Source organism: Ornithorhynchus anatinus, chromosome 7 (genome assembly GCF_004115215.2).
Source record: "Ornithorhynchus anatinus isolate Pmale09 chromosome 7, mOrnAna1.pri.v4, whole genome shotgun sequence".
In the NCBI taxonomy this organism is placed as follows: Eukaryota; Metazoa; Chordata; class Mammalia; order Monotremata; family Ornithorhynchidae; genus Ornithorhynchus; species Ornithorhynchus anatinus.
In genome coordinates, this window is record NC_041734.1 from 42,522,272 (window position 1) to 42,540,413 (window position 18,142).

The window sequence follows — 18,142 nt, forward strand, 5'->3', positions numbered from 1 at the left end:
TCCTCTCCATTCATTCAATAGTATTTATTGAGCGCTTACTATGTGCAGAGCACTGTACTAAGCGCTTGGAATGTACAATTCGGTAACAGGTAGAGACGATCCCTGCCCTTTGACGGGCTTACGTCTCTCCAGTTCACTCTCTATATCCCTGACAGGCAAACTTTACAAGTACGCCTTGCTCTCAGCCATTTCGCATCCTTCCTTTCCCTCATGCTGCTCTTCTGGCCTGGAACTCTCTCCCTGGCCAGATCTGACAAAGCATAGCTCTCCCCATGATCAAAGTCCTTCTAAAATATTACCTCCTCTCACAGTCCGTCTTTCTGAAGTATTTCAGCCAAGCAGCCTTCCTAGTCTTACCTATATATCATTTACTCTGATTAGAGTAGCAACATGGCCTAGTGGATAGAATTTGGGCCTGGGAGTCAGAAGGACCTGGGTTCTAATCCCAGCTCTGCCATTTGTCTGCTATGTGACCTTGGGCAAATCACTTCATAATAATAATGATAATAATGTTGGTATTTGTTAAGCGCTTACTATGTGCAGAGCACTGTTCTAAGCGCTGGGGGTAGACATAGGGGAATCAGGTTGTCCCACATGGGGCTCACAGTCTTAATCCCCATTTTACAGATGAGGTAACTGAGGCCCAGAGAAGTGAAGTGACTTGCCCACAGTCACACAGCTGACAAGTGGCAGAGCTGGGATTCGAACTCATGATCTCTGACTCCAAAGCCCGTGCTCTTTCCACTGAGCCTCGCTGCTTCTCTTAACTTCTTCTTAACTTCTTGCTTAACTTCTCTGTGTCTCAGTTCCCTTATCTATAAAATGGGGCTTAGGACTGTGAGCCCCATGCGGGACATGGATTGGGTCTAACTTGATTAGCTTGTATCTACCCCAGCTCTTAGTACAGTGCCTAGCACTTAGTATGCACTTAAATATCATTAAAAAATGAGTAAAAATTTTCATGTAGTCTCATGAATTAATAAATATTTTTCTACCTGGCCTGTGCTTCTGTTGTCCTTTCTCAAGCACGTAGCACACTGCATTGGACACTCAATAAATACTCTCACCATCATCATGACCACCTGCAGGGACAAATCACCCTCCCCATAGTTAGCTAAAGAAATGAAATAACCTTAGCACCACTAAGACACAGGTGGCTTCTGGAAAATGTTTTCAGAGCTTTCTTAAGTGTGCTTTTAGTTGACAGGACTGTTGATTCCTGAGAAGAACAAGAATCCAGCAGTGCCAAGACTGCAGGAAATTAGAGTTTGTGAAGCACTCCCTTTTCCAGGGGAGGAAGGAGCTCCTAGCCTAGAATGGAATCATCTGTAATCCTCATGTCGTTCTGGCCGCAGCTAAAAAGCAATTTAGAATTCTCAGATCTTACCTTCAGAAATTGATTTTTTTCAGCACCTGCAGGTTAAGCTCTGCTGCCCTCAGACCTGCAATCTTCTTGACTTCAATCAGAGCTTGTGTGTGACTATCTAAGAGCAGAATCTGACCCTTAGCTTAGCTTAGCTGTAATCATGGTGACGTGAGCAGTCAGAGGAGTGTCTGCAAATACTGTTGAAGAAAGACCAATTTCATTTCCTCCTACACAGGTGTTGCCTCAAAGAGATATTCACATGAAGGCTGGCACCATTCCAGATAGTAATATTTTGAGCTATGCCACTCTATCTACACACACCTACACTGTTTTTGTCATCACCAGATTCAGGGATTCAAAGTTCATCATTTGTTAATGCGATTTATTTTCTGTAAGGATTCATGTAATTTAGAAGGGTCTGAAAACTCAGATAGAGAAGCAGCATGGCCTACTGGATAGAGCGGAGTCCCGGGAGTCAGAAGGACCTGGGTTCCAATATCAACTCTGCCTCTTGTCTGCTGCGTGACCTTGGGAAAGTCATCTAACTTCTCCGTCCCTCAGTTACTTCATCTGTAAAGTGGGGATTAAGACTGTGAGCACCATGTGAGACGTGGACTGTGTCCAACCTTAATCAGGTTGTATCTAATCGCTAATCGCTTGTATCTACCACAGCGCTTGTACAGTGCCTGGTACATAGTGAGCACTTAACAATTACGATAAAAATAGACATAATCATTTTCCAGTGAAGAACAGAAAAACTAAATCTTACTGTAAAAGGCATGCTGATGCTATTACTGACACTATCCTACCACTTGGTAGTTGGGTTAATGAGATAAAATAGTACTGTGAGTAAACAAGATAAAAATCAATTAAGCCAAGTCGAATCTATTTCATGACGACATAAGTACCGAGTCAATCAGTATTAAAGCAAACCCACAGCAATTGAAACACTGGATTGCAATTTCTATTCTCCGTAACATATAATTTATGCTCCCCAAATCATCTGCCTCAGATGCCATAAAAATCAGAATGCTTATATTCAGTGAAAAACAATTGTGTTATTATTTTACAATCCTCTAGACTTTAAGCTCCTTGAGGTCAGGGAATGTATCAATCGACTCTATTTTATTGTACTCTCCCAAGTACTCTGCACACAGTAAACACTCGATAAATACCATCGATTGATTATCTTGTAGAACTCTGCTTCTACAGGTCCCAAAAAATATTCACTCATCAGGATAGGTATTCTTGTCCTCACTTTACAGAGAAGCTAAGAAATTTGTTGGATTTTAAAAATAGCCCAATTTGCCTAGGTTAAAGTCAGTATCAGTCAGAAAAGATTTTCAAGATCTGAATATTTCTTAGTATCTCTGATGAAATAGGATTGGAGGATGGAGAGATATACTGCTAACACTTGTCCCAAACCTTTTCATGGAAGCAATAGATCGAGGTCCAGCAGAGATGTGCCTTTCTATCAATTTGCAGTGTAGCTTCAGGTCAAAAGATTTTTTATCATATTCATTTTACTCATTTATAACCACTTGAAAGTTCCTTTCAACAATATTCCAAGCATTAGACAAATTCAGCTAGAGGCTCTCCCCATGCTGACCTGTACTCTGGAATTGTTTTCTCACAAGGGGGGGAGGGGGTTTCACTCTGAAACTGATAGCAAATGCACAGCCGGAATAATTAAACCCAGATTTTTCCATCCATGGCCTAGATTTTGGCCTTGTTCAATTACTGCGGTCATCCCTGTTCTTGTAAATTGCCGTATCATGGATTTCTCTACCAACATATTCCCTAAACCCACATTTCCCCTAATCTCCCTCCTTTCTCAAACACCTATTCATTTGGTCTGCATCTTTCAAGCACTTTGTTATTCACCTCACCCCCACCTCCAGCACTTGATGTGTAAAGCCCTCTTCAGTTTATTTTAATATCTGTCTCCCCCTTCAGTTTGTAAGGTCCTTGTGGGCAACGATCGTGTCTACCAACTCTGTTCAATTGTACTTTCCTAAATACTTGGTTCAGCGGTCTGCACATAGTGAGCATTTAATGAATACTATTAACTGATTGATTTGTTGATTCCTGCTGCCCACAGGTGTACTTTCCTAACAACATAGGTCCTCCTGAGGTGGAGTGTCCTCTTTTAGGATAATCCCCAAAACCATGATTTACAATCCTCCTGTCAAGGGCCAGGGAAGGATGGTCACTGAAGTTCTCTGAAATCACTGAAGTTCTCTGAAACATTTCTGACCCTAAATCATCTCTTTTCCCTAGAGATGGAACCTAGTCAGGGCTAGGAGCCATGTCTTTCTACTTTATCCTCACAGCGCCGAGGACAGCCCGGAGCTATGTACGTACACTCCATTTTTAAATGCAGTGTTTTCTCTTTTTACACATTTTCTTTAAAATGAATTCATTTCCCATGGTTCAATCACTGACTCTAATAGGCTCATTAACCAGTTAGTGCTTGCCTCCTCCTGTAATTCTCCTTCAGTCAAAGCTCTCTCAGATAGCTCAGGATGTGCCTCCATTTAGTCAATCTGAGGCTTAAAATTTTAGAAGAGAGCCGGAGAACTGGGAGAGAGGCCAGAGGCAAAAAAGGAAAAGATCCAACAAGTTGGAAAATAAATCCTTTGAGCAATAAAGCTGTCACTGATCTCAGCAATCTTCTTGACAGGAGACCATGTTACTTCACAGTACCTAGGTAATTGACAGTGCTCTGCAATAGTAAGCACTCAATTAGTATGATTGATTACTCGATTGATTGACAAGTGCCTCAAAATTGGAATCCGGATACTCATTTAAAATAATTGGAAACTAAAGAGGGATCGGTACCTGTGGAAATGACAATACTTAAATTCCGTCGTCATGTGATGTCATTAAATCACGGTTCGATTCATCTGATTCATTCACTCCATTTCCCCATCCGGGCCCTATTTGAGAGATTGCGTACGGTTCATTTCAACTGTGATCTTCACTCCAAAACTTCATTGTCAGCAACTGTGTTTCCCAATGCCACAAGTAATCAGTCAATCAATGGCATTTATTATGTTGGTATTTGTTAAGCGCTTACTATGTGCAGAGCACTGTTCTAAGCGCTGGGGTAGACACAGGGGAATCAGGTTGTCCCACGTGGGGCTCACAGTCTTCATCCCCATTTTACAGATGAGGGAGCTGAGGCACAGAGAAGTTAAGTGACTCGCCCGCAGTCACACAGCTGACAAGTGGCAGAGCTGGGATTCGAACTCATGAGCCCTGACTCCAAAGCCCGTGCTCTTTCCACTGAGCCACGCTGCTTCCCATAGTGAGTGCTTACCTTGTGCGGAGCACTATACTGACTCTTGGGAGAGTACAGATAGTGGGTAGTCATAATCCCTGCCCTCAAGAAGCTTATGGTCTTAGAGAAGCAGCATGGCCTAGTGGCAAGAGCCCGGGCTTGGGAGTCAGAGGACGTGGGTTCTAATCCCAGCTCCGCCACTTGTTCTGCTGGGTGACCTTGGACAAGTCACTTAACTTCTCTGAGCCTCAGTTACTCCATCTGTAAAATGGGGATTAAGACTGTGAGCCCCACGTGGAACAACCTGATTACCTTATATCTCCCCAGTGCTTAGAACAATGCTTGGCACATAGTAAGTGCTTAACGAATACCATAATTATTATTATTAGGTGGCTTGGAAATCAGAAGGGTTACTGTCTTCAAAACCATTCAGGCTAGATACTAGCAGCCTGAGAGAGAAACTGCTCGGCCCTGGAGAGAAGTTCCACAGCCTTGACATCTTCGGGTCTTCCCATCAGCCACTTGCTCGTGCCCAAGAAGGGGAAAGGGATACCAGCATTTTGAGCTCTTTTCAACCTTTAGGACACTGGAAAGGTTGTGACTGAGACTGTGATTTGTGAATGTCAGACTCTAAGCAGTGAGAAACCTAAAACTCAGCTTCTCTAACCATAGAACTCTATTGAAGCAGCGTGGCTCAGTGGAAAGAGCGCAGGCTTGGGAGTCTGAGGTCACGGGTTCTAATCCCGGCTCCGCCGCTAGTCACACAGTGTGAACTTGGGCAAGTCACTTAACTTCTCTGTGCCTCAATTAGCTCATCTGTCAAATGGGGATTAAAACTGAGCTCCATGTGGGACAACCTGATCACCTTGTATTCCCCAGCGCTTAGAACAGTGCTTTGCACATAGTAAGTGCTTAACAAATACAACAATTTATTTATTTATTGCTATTTCTGTATTTATCATTGTCCCAGTTTTTTCTGTTGTTTTTGTGCTTTCAATGGTTTCATTTTTCCTTTTGCTTGTCACCAACCCACTCTCCCCATCTTACTCTTCAGATGTGTGACTGTTAAATTATGAGCCTGTGTGGTCCAGGGACTAAGTCTAATTCTCACCCATGCCCAGTGCTTATTACAGTGCTTTGCAGGCAGTAGGCATTTAGTAAATGATTACTTTAAACTCCAAATCACAGATCTATTTTGTGATTCTATACTGCTGTGATCCTATCCAAAAGAAAGTGTGACTTTCTCCACTCTAAACACAGTCCTCTCTTCTTCAAAGCTTCCCTCTAGCATGACAATTAAGAGAGAAGCAGGCAAACTACAAAGAACGGAACAAGAAAGTGGATTAGAATAGGACAGTCAAGGGAAAAATTAGGGAATTAGCCTTGAGAAGGGAAGGCTGTAGAGTGATTGACAATTTTCTGTGTTTAGGGTGTATGGAGGACTGTGACTACTTGGTGACTATTAAGAATGACCAGGGAGGAAAAAGGCTTTAATTGTAGCAATGCAGATTTTGGTCAGACCTAAGGAAGAACTTTCTGATTGGAATGACTGGTTATTGAAGAAGAAAATGAAATTATTTTCCTGGAGGTTTTAAAAATAAGATAGACTCACAATTTGAGATCATCTGATCACCTCCTATAGACTGTAAACTCACTGTGGGCAGGCACATAGTAATAGTGTTATAGTGTACACTCTCAAGCGCTTAGTACAGTGCTCTGTACAGAGTAAGTGCTCAATAAATACAACTTACTGACTGACTGACCGACTGGATGAGGCAGGGGGGCCTGCTCTAGATGACCTATTTGGTCTTTTCCCGTCTTCTGTTTCAGAAATCAGTGATAAAGAAGAGGTGGGTGACCAGGAGCATATGCCAACAGAAATGAATATCACCTGGGGGTGTCCCAATTCTAGAATTTTTCAGCACTATCTGGGTCCCTGGAAACAGTCTTCCCTGTCCAATCCACCAAGCCAACCTTACTTTCTCTTTCAAATCCCTCCTGGACAGGCTTCGTGGAAAACTGGATTTTATGAATAATTCTCTCCAGAAGGTCATTTGCCACAGATAAAGAGGGAAGCAAAAAGGGAAAAAAGACATAAAGATAATTAATTGTTTAGGGAAAACAGACAACTATTGAGATGGTTCATCCACCTGCCATCGCCTAAGGGGCTTTCCACATTTGATTGTCCTGATTAGTCTGAATATGTAGAGCTAAAATCTTCTTTTATACTTCATGGTTATAAAATGCTGAATAATAATTGAAAAAGCCAAACTTTAATTTGCAAGTCGGAACTGGAAAGAGAATCATTTCTGAAGAGCAGTTCCAATCAGAATGACAGAAAGGCGACTGCTAGCTATTCAACCCTTTCTTGTTTATCACAAATTTTGCTCATATAATAATAATAATGATGGTATTTGTTAAGTGCTTACTATGTGCTGGGCACTGTGCTAAGCACTGGGGTGGATACAAGCCAATCGAGTTGGACACAGTCCCTCTCCCACGAGGGGCTCACAGTATCGATCCCCATTTTACAGATGAGTAACAGAGAAGTGAAGTGACACACCCAAGGTCACACAGAAGACAAGTGGCAGAGGTGGGATTAGAACCCGTGACCTTCTGACTCACGGGCTCCAAGCCCTATTCACTACGCCATACTTCTTCTCCACCAGAAGCGTCTAATGTCATCCACCTCTCTGTCCAATAGACTTTTATACATTGCATCTCAGTGAACAATAATGGGAGGTGTTTCTGGTAGATGTTTTCTGGTTTCAAGACTGAAGATGAAAGCTTTTAACAAATTTATTTTGTTTCCTAAAATTCATTAATTTAGGCATTTACTGTAGTTAAGATTTATGTATTGAAATGTCAATGATTATTCCGTTCTGAGATCAAAAAAACATGGATTATCTATAAATCAGTGTATGTGATTGGGTGCAGACTTTGTGCAGAGCACTGTACCAAGCACTTGGAAGAGTAAAATATGATTGACTTGGTAGACTTGATCCTTACCCACAAAGAGTTTACAGTCTAGGGGGAATGGCATCCCTGGGCGCTATTGTAAATATCACGAAATACCACTGAACTGATAAATTATTTATTTTAACTGAAATTTGTGAAGTAGTGTTTGGAATTTAAATGCCACTTGCTAATTGTGGGGCATCTTCCAAGTTTATGAAAGAAAATATAAAAAAGAAAAGTCCCAGAATGAGAAAAAAATGCTCTCCTTCAGTTCATCATTTATGGATTTTCTTTGCAAGACACGGGAAGCGGTGTGGTCTGGTGGAAAGAGCACGAGCCCGGGAGTCAGAGAACGTGTGTATTATTCCCGGCTCCACCACATATCTGTTGCGTGACCTTTGACATGTCATTTAACTTCTGTGTCTCAGTTACCTCATCTGTAAAATGGGGATAAAACTGTGAGCCAGGACTGGGTCCAACCTTATGTCTATCTCAGTGCTTAGTACAGTGGCTGGCTCAGAGAAAGCGCTTAACAGATGCCATTAAAAAAGAGAAAAAGGCCTTGTCCTCATCTTGCAGCACACAGCATCATCAACATAGAGCTCAGCATACTGGGCTCAATGCCACACCAGTAATCATCCTGAAATTGCTGCCTTTGTTCAAATTAATTAGACGAGGGAAACACTGATTTTAGCCCAAATCAGTGGGATTATAACCCCATTTCTACTCTTCCACTCTGGATATCTGGTCTGGGGTGCTCAATAAACAGAATTTATGGAATTAATTGTTCCGTGCCACACCAACTGAAAAATCTGCCTAGCATGAGTCTCCTGCTTGTCTTGAGAAGTAATATGGCTAGTGGCAAGGAGTCAGGAGCTCTGGTTTCTAGTCCCAGTTCAGCCCTCGACCGGCTGTATGACTTGAAGCCAGTGACTTAACTCTTCTGAATCTCAGTTTCTTCATCTATAAAGTGGGGATAAGATATCATCTCTCTTAGATTATGAGCTCCATGTAGAATAGACTACACTAGATCTAATCTGATTCTCTGTAACCATCCCAGAGCTTAGCAGAGTGCCTTGATATATGAGAAGTATGTAATAACAGTACAACATGTTTTCTAAAGATATGTAGATGGTTTATCAGTATTTCCTATAATAAAGGATGAGTAACATTCTTAGAGCTAGTTTCAAAAAAAGATATCATCCCTTACCATGCATGAGGTTCTTGGACAAATCAGTCAAGTATTCTGCCACACCTGCATTCCTTCCACCCCAGAAACTAAGACGGCGATTTCACAGTTCTGGTCAGGTAGACACACCTCGGTCCACATGAGTTTGGCACAAATCTGCTAAAAATCCCTTCCTGGCTTCACCTCTCCCTTCCCTGTGATTCAGGTCAAAGCAATTTCCTGATACAAACAAATACCTGTTCAGCCTGCCGGGAGAGTGGTTGACGGCCTCTACTGACATACTCATAGGCCTTGACTCTGGAATGAGAGGGGGGAAAAAAAGAGCATTTTCATTCTTTCCACTTCCTCTTGTTCTTTTTCTTCTTCTACCCTCCAACCCACCCACCCATTTTTCCTCCTCTCTTCTTAAGCCAATAAGGTTTCCAAAAAGTTCTGTCTATGAAATAAGAGAAAAAGAATGTCTCCTCTTTCTAAAAGGACAGTGGGGAGCAGGGGAGATTGTGTAGCATTAAAGCCACATGCTAGCAAAAGATTTCCACAGGAATTGGGGTTTTAGAAGTCACCGACCTTCTAAGAACTGAGAGACTGCCTGAGGGGTTACAGAAAATAAACAGTGGGTTCTGACTTCCGCTAGAGCTTACCGTGTGGGCAGGGTATGTGTCCACCCACATTATTGTTTTAGACTCCCCAACTATTTAGTGAAGTGCTCTGCACACAGTAGGAGCTCAATAAATAGTCAATCAATAAATTGATTCATTGACTGAGTGTTTGATTTCTTTTCACAGATTCCTAAAGCATTTTTTATGGTATTCGTTTAGCACTTGCTCCGCGTCAAACACTGCTCTAAGCGATGGAGTAGATACAAGTGAATTAGAATGGACACAGTCCCCTGTCCCATATGGGGCTCACAATCTAAGTAGGAGGGAAAGCAGGAGAACGGAGGCACAGAGAAGTCACACAGCAAACATTTGGCAGAGCCGGGATTTAGAGCCAGATCCTCTGATTTCGAGGCCTGAGCTCTTTCCACTAGGCCACACTGAGTCCCATTAATACTTTCCATAATCATTTATACATCTAATCATTTGAACATACTTAACGTCCTAACGGTAACAAAAACCCCATAATTCTCGAGCACGTAATGGAGACACGAAAAGCCACAGAGACAAGTACTGACACACTCAGAGATGAAAGAGACGGAGAGATGTAGAAATGGAGGAGACAGAGATAGAAAGACCAAGAGTTTGTGTCTACTACCTCTGTTGTATTGTGCTTTCCCAAGGGCTTAGTACAGTGTTCCGCACGCAGGAAGAGCTCAACAAAAACCACTGGTTGATTAATTGATGGAAAGAGAGAATAGAGTGGGAGACAGCAGAGAGAGGTAAATACAGAGATACAACAGATAGAAGGCGCGGTCTCCGTCTACTAGAGAGATGGAGAGACAGAGATGGACAGAATCCAGACACACCTACAGAGGAAAAGGCAAATACAGGCAGATCTGTGGCAGAAGGGAGGGAGAGCAGGACATGACTCCCACATCCTGCCATGAGGGAGTACCTCCGAGTCAATCAGAACCCTCACAGGTGGAAACAAGTGTTTAGGATTCATAGAATTCCAGAGAATGAGACCGCAAATCTTATCTGATGAAAATTGGGTGCACTGCTCAGATTCTTAACAGTGAGGTTCCCTCTGACAAACCTGGAAGGAACATGAGGCCTCAAACTTCCTCTGACCCTCTTCAAAGTCCCATCACTATCCATGATCACCTACAGCACGTCCACGGGTTTGCGTTATTTCTCTCCTCTAATTGTGTTTTCTTCCCTTGCCCAGTTTTGAGAAACTGCAAGAAAATAACCTAGAGTAGAAATAATAGCATTTATTGAGTGATCACTTGATATGGTGTACCTTACTGGATTGTGACCCCTTTGTGGGCAGGGATTGTCTCTCTTGCTCTGCACATAGTAGCGCTCAATAAATACGATTGAATGAATGAATAGATGCTGCAGAAGTACAGAATAACCTATATATATATATATATTCATTTTATATATATATGTTATATAAACAAATTTGTTTCTATAGTCCAATATATTCATTTATATATTCATTATATAAACTAATATAGATATATATATTCTAATGTATACATATATATACATATGTACTTAAACATAAACATTCTGGTGTATTTTCTCTGAGGGTTAACTGAGGATATATAGGAAAAACAATCACGATAATTTTAAAAATTGGGGTGAAACTGGACAGGTGGAAAGTAAACAGGCCTGGAAGACAGAGGACCTGGGTTCTAATCCCAAGTCCTGCACTTGTCTGCTGTGTGACCTTGGGCGAGTCACAGAACTTGTTTGTATCTCAGTTTCCTCATCTGCAAAATGGGGATTAAGACTGTGAGCCCTATGCGGGGCAGGGACTGGGTCCAACCCAATTATCTTGTATTTACTTTAGCACTTAGTACAGTGCCTGAAACATAGTAAGCATTTAACAAATACTGGTGAAAAAAGATACAGTCTCAATCACATACAGGGCTCATAGTCGAAGTAGGAGGGAGAACAGGTAATGAACCCCCATTTTATAGTTGAGAATAATGAGGCACAATGGAGTTTAGTGACTTGCCCAAGGTCAAATGGAGATGAGTGGCAGAGTTAAGGATTCAAACCCAGCTCCTCTGACTTCCAGGCCCATGCCCTATCCACTAGGCAACATCGCTTTTCTGAAATATGTCTCAGGAAACACCTTTTCTCTCACCGTGATCCATACAAAAACAAATTTTCCTGCAAATTAAAACCATATTTTTTTAATTTTTTTAGGAATATACCACCTTCTTCATATTGGAGCAGGACAAGGAAAATGATCTGTTGTTTGATTTTCTAAAAGTAAATCTCAGTGTATGGAAATATTATTAGGAGCAGTAAATACTGAATATTAGTTCTGCTGACACGCTTAGACATTAAAAAAAAATATTGGAATGACAACATCTGTCTATATAGGATACAAACAGCCACCTGTAAAGACTCGAGAGGCTTCTCTCCGAGATGATATGTTTTTCCTAAGGTATCTATAAAAACCCCATGAAGAAGTCAGCTGAAGTAGGAGGAGATTACTGATTATATTGTTTACATTGTTTACTTGTCATCAACTCCATGTTCTCTCTACACTGGGAAAGGCTCAAGCCCTCTGGCAAAGCTGGCACTGCAGTAAATTCAGGACAGGGAAGGGCCCCCCTCATGGAGGGTTATGATCAAAATGGAAACGAGGTATATTTGTCAGGCAAAAGTACCGAAAAAGATAATTCCAACCTTACATAGATCAGGCTTAGTGGGCAGAATGGGAAGGGAAAGAGTCACAGTTCTCATCTCACACCTTGGAAAAAAGAGCCCAAGCTTCTATCTTCCAAAGATCGTGTGGCATCCTGGAAAAGGACTAAAAACACGGACATTGGAGAGGGTAGTTTACTTATCCTCGCTTCTTCAGTGAAAGCAAGAACTGAGTGTGAACAAATCTATTATTCCCGCCAAGGGAAGAAACTTTGAGACGGAAGATTTCAGAACCACAGACCCTGGTCAAGGCAAATTTCCCGCTAAGACCCCCCAGCTGCAGGAAGTCAGAAGCCAAATTACACCAAATGATGACGCAGCATGGTGTACTGGATAGAGAGAGCACGGGCTTGGGAATCAGAAGGTCGTGGGTTCTAATCCAGCCTCCGCCACTTGTCTGCTGTGTGACCTTAGCAAGTCACTCCTTAGGCAAGGCACTTCACTTCTCTGCCTCAATTACCTCATCTGTAAAATGGAGATCGAGACTGTGAGCCCCACGTGGGTCAGGGACTGTATCCAACCGGAGTTGCTTGTATCCACCCCAGGGCTCAGTACAGTGCCTGGCACATAGTAAGCCCATAACAAATATCATTATCATTATTATTATCAAATCTAGTGGAAAATAGGAGAGATTGTTCTCCATTCCTTGAGGGCCTTTGTGACCTTGCTGGTGGGGCCCCAATCCCCCAACTGTCTTGTGCAGCATCTGGGGTCAATTTCCTTTCTTAGAAAGGGGAGGGCCTTTGCTTGTTCCCGTGACTAGAGCCAAGGGCTTTCCAAAAAGTCTTCTGCCATCTTCTAACCAGTCAGATTAACTCTCTCCTGCCAATCTCCGTCAGCCTTCACGCAATAAAGATATCTGGCACAGAAAGCCGTTTAAGTTAAAATAATAGGGAAGAGTCAAGTAGATAGTTACTGTAAAGGGGGCCCAGTTTGAATGCACTCCCCAAATTCTGGACACTCTTCAATCAGCCCTGAACAAGAACCAGCCCTGTAAATGAATCATCTCAGTCTGCTCCAATACCAAGACAAACCCACATAGTCACACAACAATCCCTAGAGTCCTGCCCACCAGTAACACTAATAAACCTCCTCTGTTCAGTATTATTATTGGGAAATGGCCATGAGTGAATATACACTGCTGTGTTAACTCCAAAAGAACTGCACTTTCCCTCTCAGAACCAGGAGCCATCAGAAAAACTCTATGGGATGTGGGCCTTAAATCTAAATCCTGGAATTTTCTCAGCTGTTAAGAGAGAAAACGAGGTGAGAGAAAGAGAGAGGGGAAAGGAGGGAGGGAGAGAGAGGGAGAGGGAGAGAGCTCTCTGGATAACTCCTGGTTAAAGAAACAAGCCCAGAGGTCCCCAGTGCCATAAAATGTGGCCTGAGGTAAATTGTTCTGCTCCTGAAACATCCCTGTTGTTATGCTAATCAGTCTAGGGACTGGCATATGGCAAAACACCATAATGACTCTCCTAAATGTGCTGTTTGCTACCCATATATGTAGGTGGCCTATGGATTGAATTATAATAATAACAGCATGATATCAACAATTACCTTTCATATTTTTAAAGTCTTGCCTCTGAGCGAGGATCTTGGAAGCCTTTTCCAACCTTGTCTTTTTATATAATTACCACTTATTCACTATTATTATTCCTATTAACATTATTATTACCACTTACTCTAGACCAGGTGCTATTCTGAACAGTGAAGTAAATGCAGAGCCAAATTTAGATCCAGCCCCAAGAACACAGGAGACCCTGAATCCCAACCTTTCATGGAGGTGACCAAATCTAATAGGCCTGAGTAAACAGGTTGATTCACATTTTAAGGATACGTCAAATCAAACTACATTCCCCTGAAGCCTGCCGTTTGGGCTTTGGTTTGGGTAGAGAGGAGCAGAGAGGAGGCATAGCAAGTGGGAAAGAGACCTAAAAGGCAATGTATTTTCTTTCTTCCAACACTCCGTTCTCCAAAATCTCCTTTACCTCATCACCATATCTCAAGGAAAAGATTCTTTTGTGATCTAGGTCCCCGCAACAACTCGCATTCATTCAATAGTATTTATTGAGCGCTTACTATGTGCAGAGCACTGTACTATGTGCAGAGCACTTGGGATGTACAATTCGGCAACAGATAGAGACAATCCCTGCCCAATGACGGGCTCACAGTCTAATCTGGGGAGAGCAAAACAGAACGAAACAAAAACAAAACATTATCATGATAAATAGAATCAAGGGGATGTACACCTCATTAACAAAATAAATAGGGTAATAAATAATATATACAAATGAGCACAGTGCTGAGGGGAGGCGGGGAGAGGGAGGAGCAGAGGGTGGGGTGGGGAGGAGAGGGGGAGCAGAGGGAAAGGGGGCTCTGCTGAGGGGAGGGGAAGGGGGAAAGGGGAGGAGCAGAGAGTGGAGGGGAAGCAGAGGGCAAAAGGGGGAGCTCAGTCTGGGAAGGCCTCTTGGAGGAGGTGAGCTCTCAGTAGGGGCTCAATGGCCCAAGTCTGACTGACCTGTGAGCCAGGGGGAGTGAGCCAAGAAAAAATCCATCCTTCCCGCTCCAGGTTGAGCTTGGACAGGAGTGGGGTTGCCCTGCCTTGCCCTTCTTCCTTGGAATTTTTTTTGGATTTGGGGCTGTGTCTCTTCCCTAACACAATGTTGCCATACCTACAAAATGTCTCTGAACTCACTAGGACTACAAGTCCCAGCAGTTTACAGGGACGTCAATACAAATGTGCCACTTGACACACACCCAATCCCCGGTACCCAGAAACAAAACCTTTGCCACCATGTTTGGCCTGGGATCATTGTCCAGGATAGAGCATAGGCGTAGGAGTCAGAAGAACTTGTATTCTAATCCTGGCAGCACCTCTTGTCTGCTGGGAGACCTTGGGCAAGTCACCTCACTTCTCTGGGACTCAGTTACCTCATCTATAAAATGGGGATTAGGACTGTGAGCCTCATGTGAGACAGGGACTGTGTCCAACCTTATTTGCTTGTATCGACCCCAGTGCTTAGAACGGTACCTGGCACGTATTCAGCGCTTAACAATTACTACAGTTATTATTATCACTAGTATTATTATTATTTGGTGTCCTAATGATTTGTCCAGCAGGTGGGAATGTCTCATACAACAAACATCAATCAGTCAATCATAGTCCTTGAGCACTTACTGTCTGCAGACCACTGTACTAAGCGCTTGGACGAGAACAAGACAGTTGGTAGTCGGGTTCCCCGCCCACACTCTAGAGGATAATTTATAAATTATCTACATGGATAATTTATAAAGACTGTGGGCTGAAGGTGGGGTAAATAAAGTGTGCAAATCCAGGTGCAAAGTGGATGAGGACAGGAAGGGCTTTCATGTTCCATGGCCATTGACTGTACCCTTGCCCGCTGCCGGACTTGCTAGTAGGAGGAGGAGGACGAGGAGGAGGAAGAGTAGGAGTAGTTATAGGAATATAATAATGTTGGTATTTGTTAAGCGCTTACTATGTGCAGAGCACTGTTCTAAGCACTGGGGTAGACACAGGGGAATCAGGTTGTCCCACGTGGGGCTCACAGTCTTAATCCCCATTTTACAGATGAGGGAACTGAGGCACAGAGAAGTTAAGTGACTTGCCCACAGTCACACAGCTGACAAGTGGCAGAGCTGGGATTCGAACTCAGAATCCCAGCTCGGAATATGAGTTGCAGCAGCAGCACTTAATTAATATTATTAATGCTTATTACTGTATAATGCCTATTAAATGCCTACTGTGTGAAAGCCCCATTCTAAGAGTTGCGACTCCATTCCTGGCCCCCAAAGGGCTCACAAGCTAAGAGTAAGGGTGGGAGGAAATATGTTACAGACATATAAGGAAAGCTGCAAACCAAGAAGGTAAATTTTTGTGATACCTAGGCTGTTTTGAAGTCACATTGATATTGATACATTTGATTCTTTTGGAAGAAAGCTGTGCCTACTTTTTGGGGCTACCTGAAAAATTAGGCTGCTCTAATCAGAACGATTACTCACGTATCATACGAACAATGGATCCAACGCTGGTTCAATGGGGAGTTTTGGTTGTTTTCTTTACCTTTGAGGTAATTGTTCTATTATGTTTTTCTTGGTCCCCATGCCAGTTTTATTCTCTCCACCCAATACATTTCTTCTCAATCCATCCTCCAGAGCTCACGGCCAGTGTGAAAGCTGCAACAAAGAGACGAAAGAAGGAAAGAATTAAAAAAAAAAATAAGGCCCAGAATAACAAAGAGGACTGGACATAAGGGAACTAGTAGCTAAAGCAAGCCCTGCCGTCTGGGAGTCAAGTAGAATCTGTGAGTTCCAAGGCTCCAAGTAGACTCTAGGGCCAAAAAAAGGGGGCATCAAAGATTCCACAACACCTTTCCTCCCTACTCCCTTAAACATCGGTCAGGCTAGCACTGTCCACAGATGCGTCTTTGTTGCCAACAGCTTGTTGTTGTTTGTTTTTTTTTTTGCCCTGTGCAGCTGTGGAGAAAAAAGGAAATTTCTAATTAACAAAAATGGTCAAAAAAAATCATTTCATGCACTTTAAACCGTTATCTAAATTTCCCGCTGTCTTCTTAGTTATTTCCTACGGCCACAAAATAGAGCTTTATTTATGTGGAAGTTTCCGTTGTTCCTGCTGCAGAGCAGTGTGTGTATGTGTGTGTGTGTATTTTAATTTAAAATGTTGAAACATCTGTGGCTACTTAGGAGTAAATACATCTGGCATAGACAACATGATACACATCTGGAAATATCTCCTTTCCTATTAGATTATCATTGCCTTCTCAGCTTTGGCAAAATTTACTCGCATTCCTTCTGGTTTCATTATAACTGCTTGTCGAATGACACCCTAGAAAAAGGCAAAGAGAAATACTTGTTTACAGTCATGGTACTTTTCAAAAGGGAAAAGCGGTGAAGGATAAGGAAACAGCATTAAAATAGCAAGGTGCTTTAAGCTATAAATCCCTCATATCTTTGTCCTCAAAGTTTCTCTCTTCTGTGCAACATAATGACAGAAGAAACTACTCGTGAACTATTTGAAGTTGATTCCCCATTACGTTGAGCAATTCAGCATCCAAGATATTTTTCAAATTATCTTTCAAACCACAGATGCATTTATGCTTATTTTGTGCCACTATCTCAAGGTTGAAATGGGCTGAACAATAAACAAGATTCAATCAGTGGTATTTATTGAGCTCTCAGCATGTGCAGAGCTCTGTAGTAAGTGCTTGGAAGAGTCCAGTATAATAGAATTCAGACATGATCCATTTCTTCAAGGAGTCTCAATCTAGTGGATCCTTCAACAGGTTTCCCCTTCTCCCCCAAACTTTTCCCAAATACTTTGGGATGAACCTTTTAAAAATTCTAACACTGTGGGATGGAGTTCCAGAAATTAGGTGGGCAGATGGAGTCTCCCATCAGGAATGACAGCTGAAGCCTGGTCCTGAGACTACCCAAGAAGGAGGGTGAACTGGGACAAAAATGTTCTGATTCTTAAAGTTCTAAAAATGAAATCCGTATGATGTTAAGTGCCCTCACCTTGGAAAGATCCCTTTCATTACATCCATGACCTAATGGACAGACCACAGGCTTTGGAGTCAGAAGGACCTAGGGACTAATCCCGGATCCTCCAATAATAATAATAACTGTGGTATTTATAAAGCACTTACTAGGCTGCAGGTACTCTACCAAGCATTGGGGTGGATACAAGCAAATGGGGATGGACACAGTCCATGTCCCACATGAGGCTCCCAGGCTCACTCCCCATTTTACAGATAAGGTAATTGAGGTACAGAGAAGTTAAGTGACTTACCTAAGGTCACCCAACAGACACATGGAAGAGCCGGGATTAGAACCCACGTCCTTCTGACTCCCAGGCCGGTGCTCTACCAGCCAGACCCCATTGCTTGCCTTTGAACTTTCGAACCATATAACCCCAACCCTTTAATTCCCATTAAATTGATGGTTAATAAAACACAAAAAACACCAGGTTTTTCAGGAAC

At 42.5% G+C, this 18,142-nt stretch overlaps 1 protein-coding gene across 10 annotated transcripts in view; it reads right to left on the reverse strand.

Moving 5' to 3' along the window:
- The window catches only part of MAB21L4 (mab-21 like 4), a 42,450-nt gene that overhangs the window by 24,017 nt on the left and 291 nt on the right, over positions 1 to 18,142 (reverse strand). For 3 of the 10 annotated variants that reach the window (XM_029068454.2, XM_029068457.1, XM_029068453.1), the window contains exons 2-6: positions 16,146 to 16,319; positions 10,492 to 10,648; positions 9,033 to 9,093; positions 4,208 to 4,305; positions 996 to 1,082 (exon numbers count right to left, since the gene is read on the reverse strand). The gene's annotated coding sequence lies outside the window, so the exon portion shown is untranslated. Of the gene's footprint in view, positions 1 to 995; positions 1,083 to 4,207; positions 4,306 to 6,628; positions 6,690 to 9,032; positions 9,094 to 10,491; positions 10,649 to 16,145; positions 16,320 to 16,513; positions 17,767 to 18,142 lie in introns of those variants that run through there. The other 7 variants (XM_007669224.3, XM_007669190.3, XM_029068456.1 and 4 more) reach the window with 6 other exon arrangements.